Genomic DNA, 21038 nt, shown 5'->3' with positions numbered 1-21038 from the left:
GATCCACAGGCAACATTTAGCCCCGTTTTCCCCGTTTTTTTATTTTGTATTTTTCGGGACGGAGGCAGGGGAGACAGGAAGGACTGAAGGGACAGGGGCGAAAACATTTGATGCGCTGAAATCCTTCCCCAAAGCCCTTTTTTTTTTTTTTTTTCGTAATATTTATAGCCCAGCTCTGCAAACTTAGGGAAACTCCTTTCGTACCTGCTTTAATTTATTAGTACAGCCCCTAATTAACGCGTGCACACGCGCTGAGCCCTGCACGGCACAGATTTTTCGGCTCTTTCTTAAAAACAACGCATCTCTCGTCGGAATTTCTTATTTTCCCCGCTTCAGCTCATCAGCGTTTCCACCGGGGGAGAAAAACGTGTCAGGATCATCAGCGATTTTCAGCAGCGGCGATTTTTTTCGATTGGGGCAAAAATAAAGGGAAACGAGCAAAGGTACTTCCAAACAAGCAATTATATCACAAGACTTTTGCACAAATGAACTTAATGAGTGAAAAAACAGTACTGTAGTTAAGGGCTCTGCCCCCTCGCTGAACCAGATTAACAGTATTTGTTGCTTTTCTAACGACAACAAAACTGCAGTAATGAAAAATAATCTTGACATCGTGCAACTTCCTCAAGGTATCTTTCCCCCGCAGACGCTCTGAAAGCCATTAGGGAGATGAGACGAGGTTGTGCTCAACTGTTACGGCACTCACTTTGATCAAAATTAGTTGGAATCGCTTAAAATAATAATTAAGGCAAACTCCTTTTGTTTTAATTTTATTTTTTTTCCCTCTGCTTTAATTGGTTCGGAGCAAACTTGAGGGTTACCAGTTCCCCCAGCCCTCCCAGCGTCGGGAGCTGGGCACGGGCAGGGGGAAACTGGGGGCCACGAAAGTTTCGAGCCCCCTTGAGGGGACAGCCGGGGGGCTGCAGGGTGCCCCCCCTCATCCACTGCTCACCCCCACCTCGTCGGATGGAGCAAAAGAGGCTTGGGGTCCTTGCAGGGGGGTGTTGCAGCATCCCACACTGGAGGATTTGTGTGAATTTGGGGAGGGGGCGATGGAGCTGGAGGCAGACGGAGCACACAAACCTGGCTGAGCTCGGAGGGGCAAGCCTCGGCTGAATGCTGAGTTCTGGGGGGCTGTCGGGGGTGGGTAATAGGGCTGGATGTGGAGTAGAGGAACCCCCCACTGCCTCCCGAGGTGCCGGTGGGCATGGGTGGCAAAAAGGGAGGTGGCAAACCCAGGATGACGGTGAAAACCTCTTTCTGCACATCAAGCAAACAAACCAAAGAAATCCTCCCCCCTCCCAGCTTTCCCAGCCCTCCACCCATCCGCAGAAACACGGGGATGGAGCCGCCCCCACCCCCGCCACCTCCTCCTCTGGGAGCAGAAATGCAAGGCGAGGGGAGGCGAGAGCGCCAGCGGTAACCCCCAGCCAGATCTGCCCCCCCCCGGGACAGGCACAAGGTAGCGCTGGGGAGATGGATTTTTCCCTTCTGGGCCTCTGGAAGATGCAAAAGTGCCTTCAGATGAGTTTTGCACACGTAGCCACCTCCTGCCAAGCACCCTGCCCGGGTGCACGCTTGCGGTGTCCGGTGCAGTCCCCGAGGCACGTGTGCCCCAACAGAGCACCCAAGGCACCGAAAGAAATGTCAGCTCCCACTCGGAAAGCGATCTCCTTTCCCCTGGATCACACTTTTGATCTAATTTGTTGCTCTGTCCAAATGACTTGGCTCAGCCTCCCCCCTGAAAATTCGGTGTACGGTTGACATCAATCATGTCTCATGCTAGGGAGGGATAAGGATAGAATATCAGAGAGGTGACCATGCATGCCACATGATTCAAATCATCTCAGCATTGATTAATTGGGTTCAATCTGAGTTTCAGAATCATAACAACTGTTGTTCCCCTTCACATAACATCAACAGGGCCTTTAAAGCAGAGTATCCATTTACTCCAAGGCATGTGATGCATTAAGACCATCATCTTCTATTAAACCTTAAAGCCTGGATGAATTTTAGACAAACTCAATTAGCTCAAGATGGTTCTGCAGTGATTAGACATTGTTGCCCCTTCCCCTTCATCAGGGGATTTTTCTACCCCCTCTCCTTTTTAATGTAAAGGGCAAAGTATTTTGACATATGGAAGATCAATGCATGCCTTGAGACTGTCCTGGTGCTGCTCTGATTGTGCAGGTAACCCACTGAAACAAAGGCAAATCCATCTAAAACTTGTCTAGGAAATACCTCATACAGCATGACCTACCTTCCCCTGCATTTAAAGGAAAAATTCTGTAGTGGGGCATGAAGACAAAGCAGGAGCAGCCAGAAAACAGCACGGTTCAGAGCTGACCAGAAGACTGGAGCCCAGGCTTAGCAGAAAGGAAAAGCCAGCCTTGATTCAACACCCTTAAGAGCCAAATGCCCAGGACTTCTCTCTGCCCCGATGTTCAGAGAAGAGTTGAGGTTGGGTTAGATAATTGCTCATCAATTAACTACAGGACAGAAACACCGCCTCGGTGGACAGCGGGTGAGCAGGGTTTGAGATGGAGACTACTTCTGCAGTTCGGGTTTCCATATGTTGAGAAAGATGAGCCATAGTTGTGTGTGTTTGATTCTTATCTACCAGCTGGGATCACTCATCCGGGTTGTAACTGAAATAATAATGATTAAAGAAAAGCATGCATGCCTTGTAACGTTGCAAGTATGGGCCTCCACATCACATATATTCAGCCACAATTGAGGAATGACCTATCACAAACGCAGCCCTGAGCAATCAGAGGAATATCATTCCTAATTACTGTTTTGCAAGCTGAACCCCTATTAAGTACTTCCCTGTTGTGCCTATTATGACTGGGTCTACACGTAGAACAAAAGCGTCCTTTTTTTAATCGTTCCGCTTTGCGTGGGAGCAACACCACTGCGGCTCCGCTTGGGGACTGCTTCCCTTTTTTCTCTTTATTCCTCAAGAAAAGCACCCCGTGTTTGGAGGCTCTAGCTGAGCACAAGATGAGCACTGCATTAACGCTCCTCACAGCAGGGACAGTCACCCTTAAATCAGCCCCTCAGATAGGAGGCACGAGTATTTTCAAGCAGGGAAGTTCCACAAACAGTTTTTGGAGAGTGTTAAGGTAACTTTACCTTAAAGCTTTATCCACACAAATCACCCTGCCATGAGTATGCCAGCCAGGAAAACAGATACGTGATTTTTTCGTGATATTAGTGGATGCCCCAGAGCAAAACGCACACAATGCAGAAGGGTCCTGCCAAGCTGAGCACCAGGATCACACCACCAGCCACACCGCCAGCAGAGGTACATTGTCCGGAGCTGTAGAGCTGATTTCCCATTTTTCCTGACTTTACCACTAGAAACAGTGCAGTGGAGAATAAAACAAAGCCAAACGAAATGCTGACACTAACTGCAAGACAGAAAGATGTTTCAGTGGGGCAGCAGCAAACCCCAAAGGGACACCCAGGTGATGCTAACCCCTGGACCAGGAGCCTGCAGCAGTGGCTGTCTCTGCTCACACCAACTAATAGCCCGGGAGCAGCCTGACTGCTGCAAGTCCTTGTGCTGACTTCAGACAGGATATCGAGTTGATTTGGTCAAACAACGGAAATTGTTGTCTGGACACTTATCAGGTGCACGTGCGGTTGGCTTGTCAGTCACTAAGGCAGAACCATTTCCCAGGGGAAAAAAAAATAATAAAAAAAAGCCACCACACTTTTGCTCCTGTTGGTATTGCTGAAGGCTTTAATGTCTGAGAAGGAAAATTGTACTTCTGCCTTGTCCTGAGCCAGGGGACAAATGGACAAACACCTGAAGGCAGATTTGAAAGCAGCAGCGTATGGAGAGGAGAGAAAGACAGACAACCCATAATTTCCAGGCCTTGTGACTTCCAGTTCAGCCAGAGCAGAAGTAGACTGTCTCCATCCCTATATTTGTAGGGATGGGACATCCCATGATTGAGCCCCAAGGGGGAAATCCAGCACAGATCCCTCCCTGACATGGGTCAGCAGCAAGCACTGACGTGAGCGGTGCTGGAAGATGTAAAGGTGACAAAAAATGAATTCCTGTGAGAAACGCAGTGGGGTTGCTGTCAGTCATGGGGGGACAGGACCCACACGGGATTGTAGCGGTAACCCCAAAGGATGTGGTATGGGGTCACGGAGCAGCAGCTCTTCGCTGTGGGGTTAAGTGTGGGGAGAAGGGTCTGCTCTCTCAGAGGGGAGGCGAGAATCAGCACTTTGCTGGCCCAGGGAAGAGGCCTCAGGTGCTGTCGGGACAAACCCCAACAGCAGGGCTTGCTACAGGGACATGCCAAAAGGCAAAACCTTTTTTCATTTTCTGTTTTTCCCCCCCTGAAACTCCACTTAGGAAGATTTCCAAGCACCGCCGCATGAAGTGGTTCCTCACCGCACCGTAACACAAACCAGCCGTCTGCGTGGAGTGGGTTCCTTGAGGGCTGTTTATTTTCTCTCGCTTCTTTTTCCTCATTTCACATGGGTCTCCCAGTCCCTCCCCCCGGGTCTTACGCAAGTCCTCGGATGGGAAACTGGAGATGGCTGCATCCCTGTGAGCACCGCCGCTAACTCGCCATGTGTGTCTGATAGTAGAGGGCTGGGAGCTGACCTGGGCATCTTGGCTTGGGCCAGCTCTTGGCAGGGACCCTCATGGTCCCCCCCATAAAGACCCCAACTTCCAGCCTCTCCCCCAGCCCCGTGGGGACGAGAGAAGGGCTGTCGGCAGCTGAGTGTGGGAAGATGAAAAGAATGCACCGAACCAACCCTGCACTTGAACTTTTAAGTCTCCTCTCGCCCAACGTAACTTTTCACTTTGAATTTGCCCAATCTGGTAGCTACGAGCTGCGGAGAAAGAGTGCACATGTACGGACACCTCCATCCTCCGGACTTTATGGAAGCTCCAGGCTGGTGCTGCCCTAGGTTTATTCTGAGCCTCAATTCGGCTGGCGTTCCCTGAGTGAGCTATGCCAAGAATGCACCAGGATCAGTCCCCAAAAGAGCAGAGAGAGAAGGGGGAGGCTGTTCAGCTACACACCATCTCCCCCAGCTTTTTCGAGCACGTTTCTATTCCCTGCCTTCCAGCCAACTCCCCCTGGGTGACCCGAGAAGTTTCACTAATAAAAATATAGATGTAACCTTATCTAAAGTGAGCGCAGCAAATGTACTACGGATAATGCGTAATTAATAACAGAAAAATAATGTTTCCCCGGTTATTAAATCAAGGCCTCCCCTGCCCTTTCACCCCCATATAAGTGTCTCTGGTTTTATGACAGCGCCGGACGAAGTTATCGCGTGTCTGTGTGCGCACGCACATCCTCGCTGGCAAGGGGCTCACCTAGCCGTTGCTGGAGTTGGTTTAGGGATTTTCCTTCTTTAAGGTTAAAAAAAAGAAAAAAGAAAGAAACGTCTCCAGTAGTTTATATGACGCTTGGCCCCCGAATGAACTCAATCAGTGCATGAAACTAATCTGCTTCCACCGAGGACTGATCCTGCCTCCCAGCCCCAGCGTAACCCTATCTATTTACACACGCACATGCGTACACATGCTTCCCGTGGGCTCCCTAGTGCATTTCCAGGGTTAGATGGATGCTCGAGGAATGTATCAATATTTAGACATATATTTACAGCATGCAAGGAGAAAACAAAGAGCAGCCGAATTCCCTGGAAGGGCTCAGCTTTTTTTTTTTTTTTTTTTTTTTTCCTTTGGTTGCAATGCTGTAAAATCTTCACTGCTTCCCTGGCTGCTTTTCTTGTTTCAGTACTTGCAGCCGCTCAGCCCCCAGCTATCCCTGCTAATGAAAATATATTTGTGGCCTGGGAGAGATGAACTAGGGAAAATCAGCAAGTTTGGACCTGAAAGTGCATCAAGCCTTTAAAGAAATTAATAAATATGAGTCCAGCCTGGCTTTCTCCATCATTCCCCTTCCCCAGCGTGCTGACTGTCAGCAATGCTATCTAACTCCAGAGGTCATTGGGCTCGTCTGATGTGGAGGCTTCCCTCCTGATCCATTTTGTTTGATGCATGCCTCTTCCAGGAATCTACTGGGCAAAACCCTTGGCTTAATGGAAGCCGCACCAGCCCCTGGTCCAGTAGCTTTGAATCTTTGTGTTTGTGTTGGATCGAGAGGTCAAGGCGCTGCGAGAAAGCCTGGTCTGTCCAGGTCAGAGAAGCTCCCGCTGAGCTGCAGCAGTGGGGATGTGAAGCCCCGGTCGTGCTTTTTCCCCCAGTCCTCTCTGGGTTCATGCTCACACCAACTCCTGTCACCCACTGTTGGGGACAGAACGATGTCCCCATCACCACCGAAAGCCACCTGGATGCCAGCCCCCTCCTGTCCCTGTGCCTTATTCAAGGCGACTACTTCTCCGCTCAGCCCAGAGCCGTGCCTTTCCCCAAACTCCTTTTCTCTTTGTCATTTCCTGAAGTGCTAAAAGAAGCGGAAATATTGCGTTTCTCCAACATTCTCAGCTCAATGCTTTTTTTAAGGAGGTAGAAAGCTGTTCACCTTACACACACACAAACGCGAGCCAGACGGCATTTACCCACTCCCCCCCCCCATGTTTTGAGTGTATAAATCTGAGCAGAGAGAAATGTTTTCTTAATGCAAGTACCTTCTAACAGCAGGCACACCAGCAAGTGCTCAGCAGTGCAGACTGCCATATGAGCAGGTATGACCCCATCCTTGCTCGCATGGATGGCTGTAGAAGGGTAAGCACGGACCCAAAAATCAAGGAAATGCACGCAGAGGTAAGGGGCTTGCTCCTGGGAAGAGGGATGAGCAACATTTGCCTTTTGAGTGATGAGGGCATCTGCAGACAGCCCGTTTGAAGGGAAGCTTTCCCAAAAGGGAAAGAATGCAGATGCACGCAAGCGAGGGGTGAGGGAAAACAAGCTTTCCTCCTTTGCTCCATCCTTCCTGGGGGGTACGGGTATTTCAGGAGAATAAATGGCACTGGGGAGCCCCCAGAGACGGGGAGCACAGCGCTGTCCATCAGCAGCAAGAAGGCTTGGCACTGCTCGGGACCCTACCTGGCTCAGGGAGGATGAAATGGGGTCAAGGAGTTGGGGATGTTCCCCCCGATGGCATCGTGCAGGTCATGAAAACAGGTTAACGTGGGATGTACCCCCTCACGTTGCCCCCCCCAGTCAAAAATTGCCATTTATTCACTGCTTTAACAACTCTTCACAGAAGTGAATGGCTGCGGCTGCTTTAAGAAAGGCAGAAATTGGAAAAATTTCTGACTTCCAAGTCACCATCAGGTCCCAAACATCTTAAAAATATTTCGTGGAGCAGCAAAACAAACCACACACACACACACACACACACATACTGAGCTAGCTTATTTCCAAGAACACAAATACTTTCAAGTTCAACAAAATGTTTCATCTCAGTAAGAGCAAGCTCTTTCATCTGGTTTCGGTGCCTTTTGTTCAATTATTTCTCTATGGATTCTCCTCCAAATTACTTCCAAAAATTAATAAAACGTAGCTTTCTCAATCTGAAAACATTCAAATAAGGTATTTTGCAATTCAAAGAAACTCTCTCTTTCTTTTAAAGAAGTTTTGTAAATAGCAGGGCGTTCTGTGAGGGAAAAACACTGCTTCCATCAAAATCACATTTTCTGATAGCAAACTAATTCTGCTGTTTCCTCTGCTTTCTGCTACGGGGAGAGCAGGGAGCCTGGAACCCCTCCATCACTCCTACACATCCCTGCCCAACAACTGCGCACAGACGCAGCCAACTCCATTGTAGAAAAAAAAAAAAACAACACACCCTACTGTGTTTACTGATAAATATTTATTCAGATTATTTACGGAGAAAACATGAAAGCCATCTGTATTTCTAGTATCTGACTGGGGCAGGGCTCCTCCGAGAGCCCATCCACATGCGAGCTGCAGCCGCTGCCAGCTACAAAATGCCCTCTGCTGCTTTTTTTTTCTGACTTTAGGTGAGCTCCTGATTTCTGATTTATGCCGGCTAGCGAGCGAGGAGCATTTGTCTGCATGAGACTGCGCGGCGCTTTTTCATTTGCTAATATTATGGGCAGTTACTGGAAAACAAGAGGTCTAAATAGACCTTTGCTGCAGCTTATTGTATCAAAGCTGCGGTTTCATGTGTACGTAGGAAATCAGTTACAGCAGCAGTGCCCCAAAAACATTATAATGATGCAAATGCAAATTATAAAAGGAAGAAATGCTCCTGAACTAATTGCAGAAATGTTCCTAAGAAATAAAGTCCTGACAATTGCAAGCCTCAAGCCCGCGAAGCTTCATCCCTTCAGTTTAACATCACTTTTCCTATAGTAGAAAGCATAAATATACGAGCACATAAAGAGGTAGATCAATAGAGTCAGAAGAAACTAATTCTTTGCTCCTCAAAAATCACTGCATGGGAGTAAGCAGGTATTCTGCTTAAAATTACATACATTTTTACAGGAAAGGGGTTTTGTTTGTTTGTTTGTTTGTTTTTTTGCAACAAGCTGTAAAATTCTGGAAAACCCAAGTAGATACCCCTGAAGTAGAGCGAAAACTATTACCTCGGGGTTTCTCCGGTGCTTTTGGGGGTTATGGAAAAAGAAAAAGAAAAGAAAATTATGAGGTGGCACCTGAAAACCTGCTCGGCTTTCAGCGCAGAGGAATGTAAACACGTTGTTTTGCTTACTTTCATCATTGATTTCAGGAAGCCGGGACGGCTGCTCAGAAAATGGTTCCCCAGCCTCAGCTTCAGCGCAGTTCCAATAATAGACAGCGTAGGCAGATACTTAATCATCTTCAAATCGTGCTTCGCTGTGCCAGATGTAAAGCTCTTGGCCCGCGCTAGGACACAGTTAAGCTCCCGTTCAGCCCGCGAGCTGCAGCAGCGCTGGAGCACGGCTGTCCCACCGCCGGCCCCGACCTCCACGCGCCGGGAGCGCGGGGCTGCCATCAGCTTGCAGCCCGGGAGGTGTTTTCTGAGGGGGTTGTTAAATGACAAACACCACGTGGATTTGGAAATGTTTTTTTTTTTTCCCCCCACTTTTCGCCTGATTTTTGAGCCTCAAAGTGCTCTGTTCCTACCTCTCCGTGCCCTTGCCACCTCCCCGCAGCACCCAGCTGCTCGGTGCCTTGTTTCTACCCGCTCCCACCTTGAGGCACAGACATGGGGACACCACTCGCAGGACTTCCTTTCAGGTTTCCCTATTACGTTTATAGTCCCTATCCCCTAAATCTTGCTACAGCTGAAGGAAGGGCTTTGTAGGGTCCAAAACCCACTATTCCTGGTGGAAACTGCATGAGCGAGGCAGAAGGGGTTACACAAGCTGTGGGTCTTGTTATTTAGCTGGAGGCTGGCTGGGAGGCAGGGGCTAACGCTGCTCAATGAGGACACGTGCCATGGGATCCCACCTGGCCATATAGGATCCCACTTGTGGCCGTGGTCATGCATTTCACCCCAGCACAGTGGCCCCACGGCCCTAGGCTGATGTGGCACTGGGGTGTCCCACCAGTTACAAGCTTCGAACGGATCTGTTTGGGCTGAGGTCATCGCATTTTCTTCATGTTCTAGGCTAGCACGCATCTACCTAGCTCAAAATAAATTTGGGGTAGCCTCAGCTTCGCTGCAAGCGTCCCCTGCAGCAAACCCAAGCGAGCAGCAGGAGCAGTCACACCACTCGGGGTTCACCAACCCATCTGGGGCTCAGGAAGACGTTTTCAGTGAACAGGTTTTACCTTGTACTTGTCACCAGCCAGGAATACCCACGTGGCTGGTTAATGCGCAGCAGCTGAGCCCCAGTAACTCGATCGTGTGTCTGAACCCTGCTCACGGACTGTCCCATGAGACAGAAAATCCCACACTAACACCACAGCGGGGCGAGAGCACGAGGCTGCCAAGCTGCACACAAGCCCGGTGCTCCCACCCAGCCCTTGGGTCCGGGTTTCCCTGACACCACTTTGGGGATGACTTTTGGGGCTTTTTCTAATGCAGTTATTCCCAAATTACGCCAGAGTGGGCAAGGGGAGGGAGGCCTGACCTCGGCACCGGCTGCATCCATCCCTGTGGCAGCCCAAATCTCCGCAGAGCTCTCAGCATCGCAGCCGAGTAGGTGAACCACGGCTCTTGCCCTCCTAGCTCTGATCAGACTACCATAGCTCTGGATTTTCAACAGGCAGGATTTGTTCCAGGATCCGACAGCAGCGCCAAGCATTTCAAAAAGGTGAAAAATATGCGCCAAAAAACCCCGCTCATAAATACCTCCACTCCGTGCCGCGCGAGCCAAGCAGACGGAAGCGTGACATCGGTGTAGCAAAATATTCTGGGAAACAATTAATGCGGGAGCACGATCAAGAAAAATACGTTCGCCTAAGTCATTCAAGCGGTGTCCCAGCTGGCAGCCCGGCTTCCCGGCCGATGGCACTTGTCCACCGGGCTGTCAGAGCCGCTCCCAGCTCACCTGAACGGGTGCCAGCAGCCGGCGGGGGATGCGGGGGGGACGCGCGAGCTCTGCTAGAGCCATCGCGGGGCCGCCGGGCTCTTTTTCAGATGAGTGACGAGTGGTGGAAGGAGAGGCAAAACTAACAGGAGAGCAGAGAGGGAGGGGTTCAAGAGTTCAGGATCCTTCATCTATCTTTGGAGAAGGGGCACCGATAACCTCTCCTGTTCAAAACGGTCACCCTGCCAACCTGGAGAAACCAAGCGCGGCCTGAAATTGCCCACCCTGGGATTTCAAGGCTGTTTTGCGCAGTTGATGGAAGGCGCAGAAGTGCAAAGAAAAGCTTTCAGCATCACCAGCGTGGACGAGAAGGGCGCTCCATGCTCTCTGGCATCATGTGGAGAATTGCAAGAAAGCCAAGATCACCTCTGCCACTCTGCCCCCGCCTCCCTCCAGCTTCATTGTTAATATTTGAGATTTCTATGAAATTATTCATTGAGCTGCTTGAGGATTTCGCCTTCCAAGAGAAGCTGTAATAGGATTAGGCAGCCACATTGCTCACGCCGAATTATTTGCCTGGCTCTTAGAAGGAAAACAACCATGTTTATTCTGCTTCCTTTGCTTTCGGCGGACTTCGCAAACAGTGACAAGGCTCGCGCTGGCTTTTTGCTGGGAATGGGGAAAGCAGGCGTCACAGGCACGATTCAGAGAAGGGTTTTGCCTCCTCTGAAACAAGTCGAAACCAACATCTTTCGGCCTCTGCCCCCCGCCGGCTCCTCCGTGCCACGGCCGTCGAAGGCAAGCACAGACCGAGCAGCGGCTCCCTCGGGAGCGCGCAGGCGGCTCAACCTGCGCGCGCTTCCAGGGCCAACAAGACGCTACATGCAGTGAGGACGAGGTGTTCCGTGAATCACTTGCAAAGAGGGGGATTTTTAATACAAAAAAAAAAAATTTTTTTTTTTTTTTACGTCCCTCTGCAACACCTACAAAACAAACAAACAGACCAAAGGATTTGGCTCGCTGCAGGTTCAAGTTCTGCATGGACTTGGCTCGCCGTGTAAGCACACGCCACTGCGCTCATATAAAACATTGCCTAAGTGGTGAGAACCCCTCGTTTAGTGCCTTGCTGCAATAAATTAGCAGGTGTCTTTATGAAGCGCCGTCTCCCCAAAGTTAATGCAGCCAATGGGTCTCACTTGCGGTCCTTCCCAAGGAGTTGTGGTTAAAACCAATAAAAGACCAAAATGGAAACACGGGCATTTTGCTAAGCTAAAGCAAAATACGTCCCAGTCACCAGCACATTTTCCTAGCATATATAAAAGAACAGGGCCTGAAAGTGGAAGACAAAAGTCATGAAATAAGCTTTAGTATGGGCCAACCTTATCAGATGTGGTAGAAAACCGCTTGAAGAAACAGCACTGGCGAAGGTGAAATAAAGACCAACTTGTGCACCCTTCCATCCCAAGTGACATTCACGGCACCAAACCCAGTAAGGAAGGCATAAAACCATCCCTGAAAACTCCCCAAGCTTCTTTCTCAGCCAGTGAACATCGTTAAAGTGGGCCACATCTGCCTCCAGCTCCTTGGGTTGAGGGCAGGGAGGAACGAGTGGGAATTATCTCACTTAGCGCGGAGATAAAGAGGCAGCCGGGCCGCGCGAAGCCACCGCCAGGCGCTTCCCCCGCGGGGCCGCGCGGAGCAGCCCATGCCGCCTTTTAAACCTTTCCAAGTTCCAGCCAGCCCCGCAGATTTACGACGTGTTTCACTTTTTGAACACCCTTGGATCGCACTGGGGCGATGAAAGCCCGCTCGGTTTGCAGATAGCTCTTTTTTTTTTTTTTTTTTTTTTTTTGTGTGTGTGGACAAAGCCTATAAGAGATGCTGCCCCCCTCCTGCATCCACATCCACGCGTGCGCTCCCCCTCCCACCCCCTCGCTCAAATGCATCTCCTCTACAAGCTTTGGCCAAGCCCATCCATGCCAAGAACCTTCCCACACTCCCCTACAGCCTCCAGCTTTACTTAAAATGAATTCAGAAACACAGTACCAGGGACCACAGCCTTTTTTTTTTTTCGGTCTTAATAAGACCGCAAGGAATGGGGGGGGGGGGGGAATAAAAAGTTTTAAAAAAAAGAGAAATTGCAGCAGTTCTTGTAACTAAATCTGTTGGAGTTGTAAGTGTGGTAAATGTGTGTTCCTGCACTCTTTGGACGCCTCTGCTTTGCCTTTAGCAGCTGCTGTAATAAACTTCCCAGAAAGTATTGGATTCACAGAAGTGTTACTAGAAACCCTAGCAGCAACCTAATGGAAAAGATACATCAACGCAGCAAACCAGGGAGATAAGCCCTGCTACAATAAAGAGAGATTTAAACCCGGTTTCCTTGGCTTGAGAGGAAAAATAAAAATTGCCCTCTGCATTTTGAGGGGGGAGGAAGGGGAAGGGGGGGGGGGGCGAGATCTAATTACAAGTGTCTTGAAATTCCTTCTACATAAAGTTTCCTTAAAGAGCTGCCAAAAAAGCAAACTCTTGGAAATTGCGTTTTAGGTGCCGTTTTCAGCTGAAGTGCATGCGGCTTTGCCCTGCGATGACAAAACATTTAATTACAATGATCCCAATGTCTTCCACATTTGGAAACTGGATTCTTGACACACATAATATACCCCATGCTGACATGACTATTTGGCAAAAGCCGAGCCTGTGATCTCACATTAATTGCTACACAAATATACTTATTGTGGGCATGGGTTTTATACGGCTGAAGCCTCCATTTGCACATGTTCACAATAAAAACACTCCCCCCCCCCAACAGTAATGATTAACTTTTCTTGGGGAAGTTTTTTCCTTTTTTTTTTTCTCCTGAGATGCAGCTTTAATGGCATGAGAACTGTCTGTCGGCTTCCATTACCCCTTTGTTCTCTTCGTCTCTCACTTTATATGTATTTTTATAAGCCTTTTAAAACCAAGTCTCCCAGTTCTTAATTCTTCCCTCTCTTTACTTTTGTTTTTATTGTAGGGCATCAATAGAAACAGAAAGATTTCGCTGGATTAAAGACACTGCTGTCACTTGAAAGCCATTCCCCTGATAGAGATCTTATAGGATCTCACTACTTTTTCCATCTAAGGCCTTTTGCACGGAGCTGGGGGGACGGGGACACGTTTCCCTTCAGCTCGGCGGCGCTGGAGGTAGGAGATACCCATCAGCAGGCGCGAGCACGGCACCCAGCCCTCGGCGGCAGCGGCAGAGCCGAGCACAAGGCACGCGAGCGCCGGGCTGTCCGCAGTGATGGCTCCTCCGAGACATCACACGCCTGCAAGGTCACGGCTCCTCTGATCCCACGCGCGGGAACATGCAGCAAACAGATGCCGGGGGCCAGCGCCGGGAGAGACGCGAGCGTGGCGCAGGATCCGTCCGCTTGAGCAGATGCTGGGCGATGCGGCGCTGGGGCTGCGGGCTTGTTTCCACGAGCAGAGGGGCTGGGGAAGCTCGGGGGCACGCTTCTTCATGCTGCCCGCATGTATGTGCACGAGCAGCCCCGTCCCATGGGTCAGTGAGCACCCCGAAGCGCATGTTCAGAAGCGTCAGTGTGGTTCCACGTTTGGCACCTCAGCATGAAACGACCTGGGATCTCCACCTCGGTGTTCTGATGCTGTAGGAGAGCCTACAGAGGGAACCCGGCTCTACCCTGGGCCAGCACCCTCACCAAAATGGTAGCAAAGCATCAACATTTAATGCCCCCCCCCCCCGAACATGGCAGCCAGGCGGTGAGCTACCACCCCTGGCTCTGTTGCTGCTTCACGTGGGGACCTTGAGCCTCCTACCGAGTATGTGAGAGCCTTTCTAGACACAGGGGCAAGCCAACAGGTGAACAAAACCATAAATCCCTGTGAGACCAGGGAAAATCCTGATTTGCAGCAGGCTTGGACAGCCAAAACTTTTAGGCTTGGAGCTATGATTTCCATCAGGGCAGGAGTGCTGGGACACTGCCTTGGGAGCCCTGGCAGGTGGAGAAGCGATGCCCCTGCTTCCCCCAAACCTTTGCTGCCATGGGAGCAATCTCATTTTATTTTATTTTACGCCTTCCTGGTACAAAGAAAAGGTTTCGTCAGATCAGGGAACCCAAAACATGCACAAATCACTCTCTTCTGGTAAGGCAGCAAAGCATGCCCGGCCTCGCTCGTGTTTGCGTGGCTACGCCGTGCACGCCGGCCACAGCCTCCCTCTGCCTGCACTGCAACAGTTCTTCCCCTGCTTGTATACTGTCCATCAGCTCTTTCAAACAATGACCAATTTGTTCCCTGGGGTGGCGTTTCCTTGTGATTCATGCAGCGGGCGGGCGGGCGGGGATGCTTGCAGCAGGATCTGCTCACGTGCCAGCCTCCGTGCCGCAGCAAGAGCCACCATGGCCACCAGGTTTTTCTCTCCCAAGCCACACTGAATGCGATACCCAGCCCCGTGTGGGTGCCGGGACCGCCTGCTCCACAAATTGGAGCTGTTTGTTTTTTTTTTTTTTTCGGTGGAGAACCCGACGTTGCAAAACACAGATTTTGTTTGGGAGCGGAGGGGAGAGTCCCCACTGCAACGGCCTCTCGGAATGGGAATTGCGTAAAGCTGCTATTGGAAAGAAAGAGGAGAAAAAAAAAAAAAAAGGTCATTTCATTTCAACAAGGCAAAAGTGTCTCCCTTGAACAACAGGATGTCTTCTGTAAACACGAGGCGACCGCAGCTGTCAGAGATAGAAGTGCTGCGTTAAAACGTTTCATTTTGTCACGGCTGAAATGGAGTGAGAAAGCTGGAGCGGCCGGTTGGGCCCTTCCTCCGCCCCACGCTGCCAAAATCCCACCTAGAAGGGCGAAGCCTTTTTACTTTAATGGAAGTTCATTCTCCAAAGGGCAAGTATTCCTCTAAAAAGGTTGCAGGCACTTCCCCCCCACGCACATACACGGTGCTGCCAAGTCATAATTTTAACAGCAAATCTTTTTATTTGCCTTTTTTTTTTTTTTTTTTGCCTTAAATCACAAGCACTTGGGATTTATGCTGTGTATGGGAAGCAGCTTTCATGACGGGAGCGAGTTTCCACACGCGATGTTTGTGTGCTATGAGCTTCTCCCCACGAAGAAGCAGCCCGGCCACCAGCACGCAGGCAGGGTGAGCAACGTGAAATATTTTTTGGCCACTCCGATTATTTGGGATCTCATCACCTTTGGCTGGTGTTGGTAGCACAACATGCTTCGAGCGACCGGCGCAGCTCTGACAGCATCTGCAGCCTGGAACCTCACACTTCATCTGCAGCATCCACAGCCCATGAGCACAGGGCAATGCTGGGATTTAGATCAAGGAATTATCTTTTGGTGATGGCTTTTTTTAGCCACGTTTATCTACACGAGGCAGACCGAAAACAGCCTCACGGGCTGGAGGTTCACGCGAGGGCATGCGCATTTGCAATTTGACCATACGGTTTTGGGGTTGCAAAGCCAGACGTGAAGCTGGCTGAAAGTCCAGCCCTGCGAAGCATTTGGAGCTGGCAAAGTTGTGCTACTGATTTATGTGGCGCAACAGCCCCGGCCCTGGGATGCGTCCATAACATTCGTTCCATCTGTCGTCAGCGCGGATTCTGCTCTGCACCACTCGCCTTGGCAGGGCTCGGTCCCAGCTCTGCTCAGCACGGGGGGCAAGGGGGGCGCCTCCCTTTGGTGCTAACGGCTTCGCAGGAGGCCTCGAGTTCTTGAGATGCCTCCCAGCATTGTCACCGGCGTGATAATCTTTGGCAGCCTGTGTAGGAACGGAAGGGAAAGAGCCACCGTGCTCATTTTCTGTATAGTTTTCAGAATCGATGCTCACCGACGGCCTCGTTTCATGCCCTCTCTCCCCACACATGCACTAAATAAAGGATAAAGGTCCCCAAAACCACACAGTCCTCTAGCTCTCCTATCATTTGTGCTTCTTCAAGGCAAATCTCTACGATCAATCTGCACCGACTCCTTTCCAAGCAGCTAAGAGCCCGGTAATTTGTGTTATCTTCCGAGGCGATGAGCACTTCAGTCCGAGAAGCAAAGGGCCTGTTTATCTTGGGCAGGACAGAGACATCCAAATCTGCTCTGGGGATCTCTTGGCACATCCGGGGCTTGCTGGAGTTGATGGCGGTGGAAACTCCACACACGAAAAGCCAGCGCTGAGCCCCGCGCTGGGATTCACCCCGAGCCTGACGAGGCCTCTTCTGCAGATGAAGACAGCTGGAGCAGCAGCTCGGCTGCCAGCCAAGCTGCTCCTCCTCCCCAGAGCTCCCCCAATGTTTTGGGAAGGCTGTGGACGGTTCCCCCGTGCCCGAGTGCAGCGCTCGGGGTGGGGCAGCCTCCCCTGGCGAGGTGCTGATGCTGCGATTCACCTCTGAACGTTGCCTTATGGCTCCTCGCCGTTCCAACGCCTCCTACATCTACAAAAAGCTGGAATTTCCTGCCAGCTCAGTGGTGCAATTTCAAATGCTTTTTGGTTTGAGACGGCGCTCTTTAATCTCCAGCCAGCTGGGCCCGTGCGTTAGCGTGAAGGCTGAAAGCTTCAGAGCTTTGGGCAGTTAGTTTTCCAAAGATCTCACCTGTGGGTGGAATGGTTTGCTGCAGCTCTGCATTAAATTAAAAAGAAACCCGCGTGTGTGTGCACACACTCACAAAACCACGTGCCTGAGCTGCCCTGTCCCCGCTGCAGTGTGAAGGGAAGCAGCAGGCCAGCTCTGGGATCTGACTGCTGCCACGGATGGAGAAATGGAGATGGAGAGCGCTGTGCCAAGAAGGGTGAGGGGCGAGCTGCAGGCACGGTGCCACAAAACCCCACGGCCCTTTGAGCAAGGAAAGATGGAGCTCAAATCTCACTGACTTAACCTGCCTTGTGCAGGCATCTGGAGGATACCCTAAAAGACAACATTTACCACCTTGGCGTTCCTCCCATTAGACAAGTGGGCTTTATTCCCCACCATCCCAGGAGATCTGGGCAAGAAGCAGCCCACCAGGCTCCACCGTACTGCTCGCAGCCCTTGGCATCACGGGTGGCTTGCAAAGAGGAGGCCAGGGCCCTGTGTTCCTGTGCAAGTAATTTCACAGCCCCAGAAACTGGCACCAGATCCTCAGCTGATGCAAGGAAACATCACTTCCACGACGTCAATAAACTGGGGCTGGTTCACATCAACCGAGCATCTGCTCAGGAAGCAACGACAACTAAAACCAGCACGTGCACCTGCTGGAGCCACAGTATCAGTATTTGAGAATTGATCTTACACAGATAAGCCAAAAAGGTGTGGGGCAGAGAAGAGAGGGAGGCTTGATGAAGTCCTGTTACCCTGCTCACTCCACTGTTTAAGCAAAAAATCTGTTTACACAAAGAGATCTGACAAGAATCACAGCAAATTGGACAAGGAGCTGAATACGTAAAAGGCAAAACCATCACTGAAAATAAATTAAATTACCCGGTTTTGCTTAGAGAAGCAACAAAGTTTTTGACATGTTTGTTATTCGCTCTGTCATTAGAGCTGAAAGATGTCTCAGTAATGTTGAAGTTACATTTTTAACATCCACTCTCCTCTGAGCAGTTTGCATATTTTCCACTACGTTAGCTGATCAAGCCATTAGTTACAGTTACTTAAAAATAAATGAGCTCTATATATTCCTTCCTCTACACTCCCCACTGTGTAACTAAACAGCGGAGGGGGGGGGAAGCAGGGAAGGAAAGTATTCAGTTTGCAAGGAAACAACCCAAAAATAATGGCTAAATGCTTAAGTTCGACCGTGGAAAGCGGGTACATCTGAGGAGAAAAAGCAGAAGCTTCTCTCATCAGGCAGGGAACTGATAAGGTCCTAAACAGCGGCAAAACATGGAAAATGAAAAACATATTGGTAAAAGAAAATGCAGTTGGGAGGTTTACGGCATCTGAATAAATCCAGCAAGAACAGAGGCAGAGAGGAATTTTGTCGAGTGTGTTGATACGCATTTACTTGCCAAAATGAGTTTTAACTAGAGCTATTCTTTTTGCTCTTTACCCTAATCCTCCCTCCTCCCCATAAAAAAATACCATCAAGTCAGTCAATCTTCATGAAAAGATTTCTGCTTTCACCCATTAAAGAAGCAGGTAATATTCATTCTTCTATTCCCTCTCTCCCAAAATTCAGCCATAAAAGAAAACCCAAAGCAAGCCTGACAGTTTATGTTTTGACTGTTGGAAAACAGAATCTGAAAGCAATTTCACTTCGTTAATTAAGCTTACAAAACCTGCAGAAGATGAAGATATTTCCTTCCACGCAGAGAACGAAGGCAGCACATTTTCCCAACTATCTGTGAACTGCTGAAAAGCACTGAAGAGCTTTCGGGGTAGAGAAAAAAAACAAGCATGCCAGGAAAAAAAAAGCACATTGTACTAATAGGTCATTGGGCAATTCTAACTCAATCCAGATTTGTTTGTGGGATCCAAACGCATCCAATATATTGACCACTGAGTCACAAGAGCAGCCTTCACAGCCAGCACAGAGCAAGTCTCCAACTGCTGCCCTTGGTGCATGGCAATGACCCACTGAGAGGCAGTCAGCAGCGTTGTGCTGCTCTCAGCAGTAGCTTTATCAGAGAAATAAAGGAAAAAAAAATCCTGCTGCAGTATGTAACCTTAATATTGGCCTCCCACGGTCCTGGTGTTTTAACAACCTATAGCTTTTGGTGATAGAGTAAAGCTCCAGATCCCATAGAGAAGAGTCTCACCTCTCTTCTGGTGATGCTCTCAGCTCTACTACGGTTCACTCGGGTCCTTCTCTTGTCCTATCATTACCTGGGCTCCCCAAAATTCACAATCAGCACTGAACCCCAAGCTCCTCTGTCTACCAGTCACCTCCCCACCAGCCTCAACAAACTATTGCTTATGTGAAGAAACGGTACCGAGGGAAAAATCCAACCACAGCTGCCAAAAGCCCTGCAGCCCCACCTCAGTCCAGGCTCGGAGGTCTCAGTGTGACGGGCTTCCCCCCGGCTCTGGAGCACGTGCTGCGGCCATGTGCTGCCCAGCTGGGGCCTTCCAGCTTGTTCTTTGCCAGCAAAGGTGATGTGACGCCCACTGTAAGAGGCTGGAGGACTGGATCCTAACAGTGCTACGCTGCAAACCCTTTCTAAGATGTCTGAAGGTGCTTACGGACCTTGGAGAAGCCCTTACTTGTAGGGGGAGCTCTTGGCCTTTTTGAAAGTATCCCCCCCTGCAAGTTCTTCTACTGGAGTGCATTGTGCCTTGGACATTTGGCTTTCAGAGCAAAAAACGTCCAGGTTTCTTCAGACCCTGCAACCCAGTGAGATGGGAAGGTCTGACAACATCCACACATCACACGCTAGCCTCCATCCCAGCACAGCCAAACTCTGTCACCGAGCTTCCAGGGTGCCACTGCCACCTGTGGAAATCTGGGGCAGCCCAAAATGCCGTGCTGGGTCCTGACCAGCTGCCCCAATTCCAAAGGGACATTTTAGGGGGTCAGCCTGGCTTAGGTAGTGCACACGGATCCCACGCATGCGTCCTTCGCCTTAACCGCGCCCTCGATGCTGGGGTGTGAGAATGCTCAATCCCCTCCAGCTACAGGGGAATTCCCAAGCAGATGGTTAAACTGGATTTCCAGCTTCGCTGCAGCAGCAGAATGGGGGGAACTCAGCAGGGTGGAGGAGCTGGCTCAGGGTGCCCAGTGCTGTGAGCAAGCCACAGGTCTGCCGGCCACTGGAGTCTCAAAGAGCACATCTTGGGGCATCTGCAGGGCACCTCGAGATCTTCCTGCAAGCCTATGAGCTAAGCAGAAATGTTATAGAAATAACGAAACGCGTTATGGAAATGAAGGGTGTTTGGGGCTCACTTTTAGGAGCTGGAGATCTGAATTTCCCTCCGATCCCTGGGTAATCAGACACCTAATTCTCTATCTCTGGCTACCACTGCTGCGCTCCTGGAGCTTCTCCTTCTACCAGGCAGGAGCAGCAGGCAGCGAGCCGAATGCTGGCGGCTTAAAACGAAGGTCTGCAAGCCAATAAAGTTCAACAAAATCAAGTCCCTCGTTTCTTGCTGTCACTCATGGGCCACTGCAGTGTTGACTCTGACGGGTGGGAGAAAGGAAGAGGGATGGAAAGGAGGTGAATAAGGAGAATCAGGCACCGGGGAGAGACGGCAGCAGCGAGCGCAGCCCAGCCATGGCTGATGGGTGCAAAAGGTCGGGGATTTTTGAGTGTTTCCTGTACCGACAGTGCCAGCCAGGGAAAAAAGGATCCAGGACCTCCTGTCTGCCTGCCCCAGCCCTGTGAATCCACTCCTCACATGCAGGTCTCCAGCAGCTGCTCCTTCGTGAGGTGGGAGGAAGGGGGAGAAAAGAAAACGGACACAGCTAAAGGCACCCAAACCAAAACCGTGCCATCAACACGGCTCTGCTTCAGCTCAGGCTTTTCTGCCAGAGTGCAGGAGCCCGGTCATGAGTGCTTTTCTCCCTGGGGTGGCTGCGTTTTCACAGCTTCATGGGCTTTGTGTAGCAGGACCCTGGGGTAGAGAATGAGGAGACCGGACCTGGAGCTGTCACCAGCCTCGGTATGCAGGCCTGGGCCCAGCTTCTCCTCTCCCCCTGCA

The sequence above is a fragment of the Aythya fuligula genome, chromosome 17 (genome assembly GCF_009819795.1).
Source record: "Aythya fuligula isolate bAytFul2 chromosome 17, bAytFul2.pri, whole genome shotgun sequence".
Classification (NCBI taxonomy): Eukaryota; Metazoa; Chordata; class Aves; order Anseriformes; family Anatidae; genus Aythya; species Aythya fuligula.
This window is presented reverse-complemented; position numbering follows the sequence as displayed.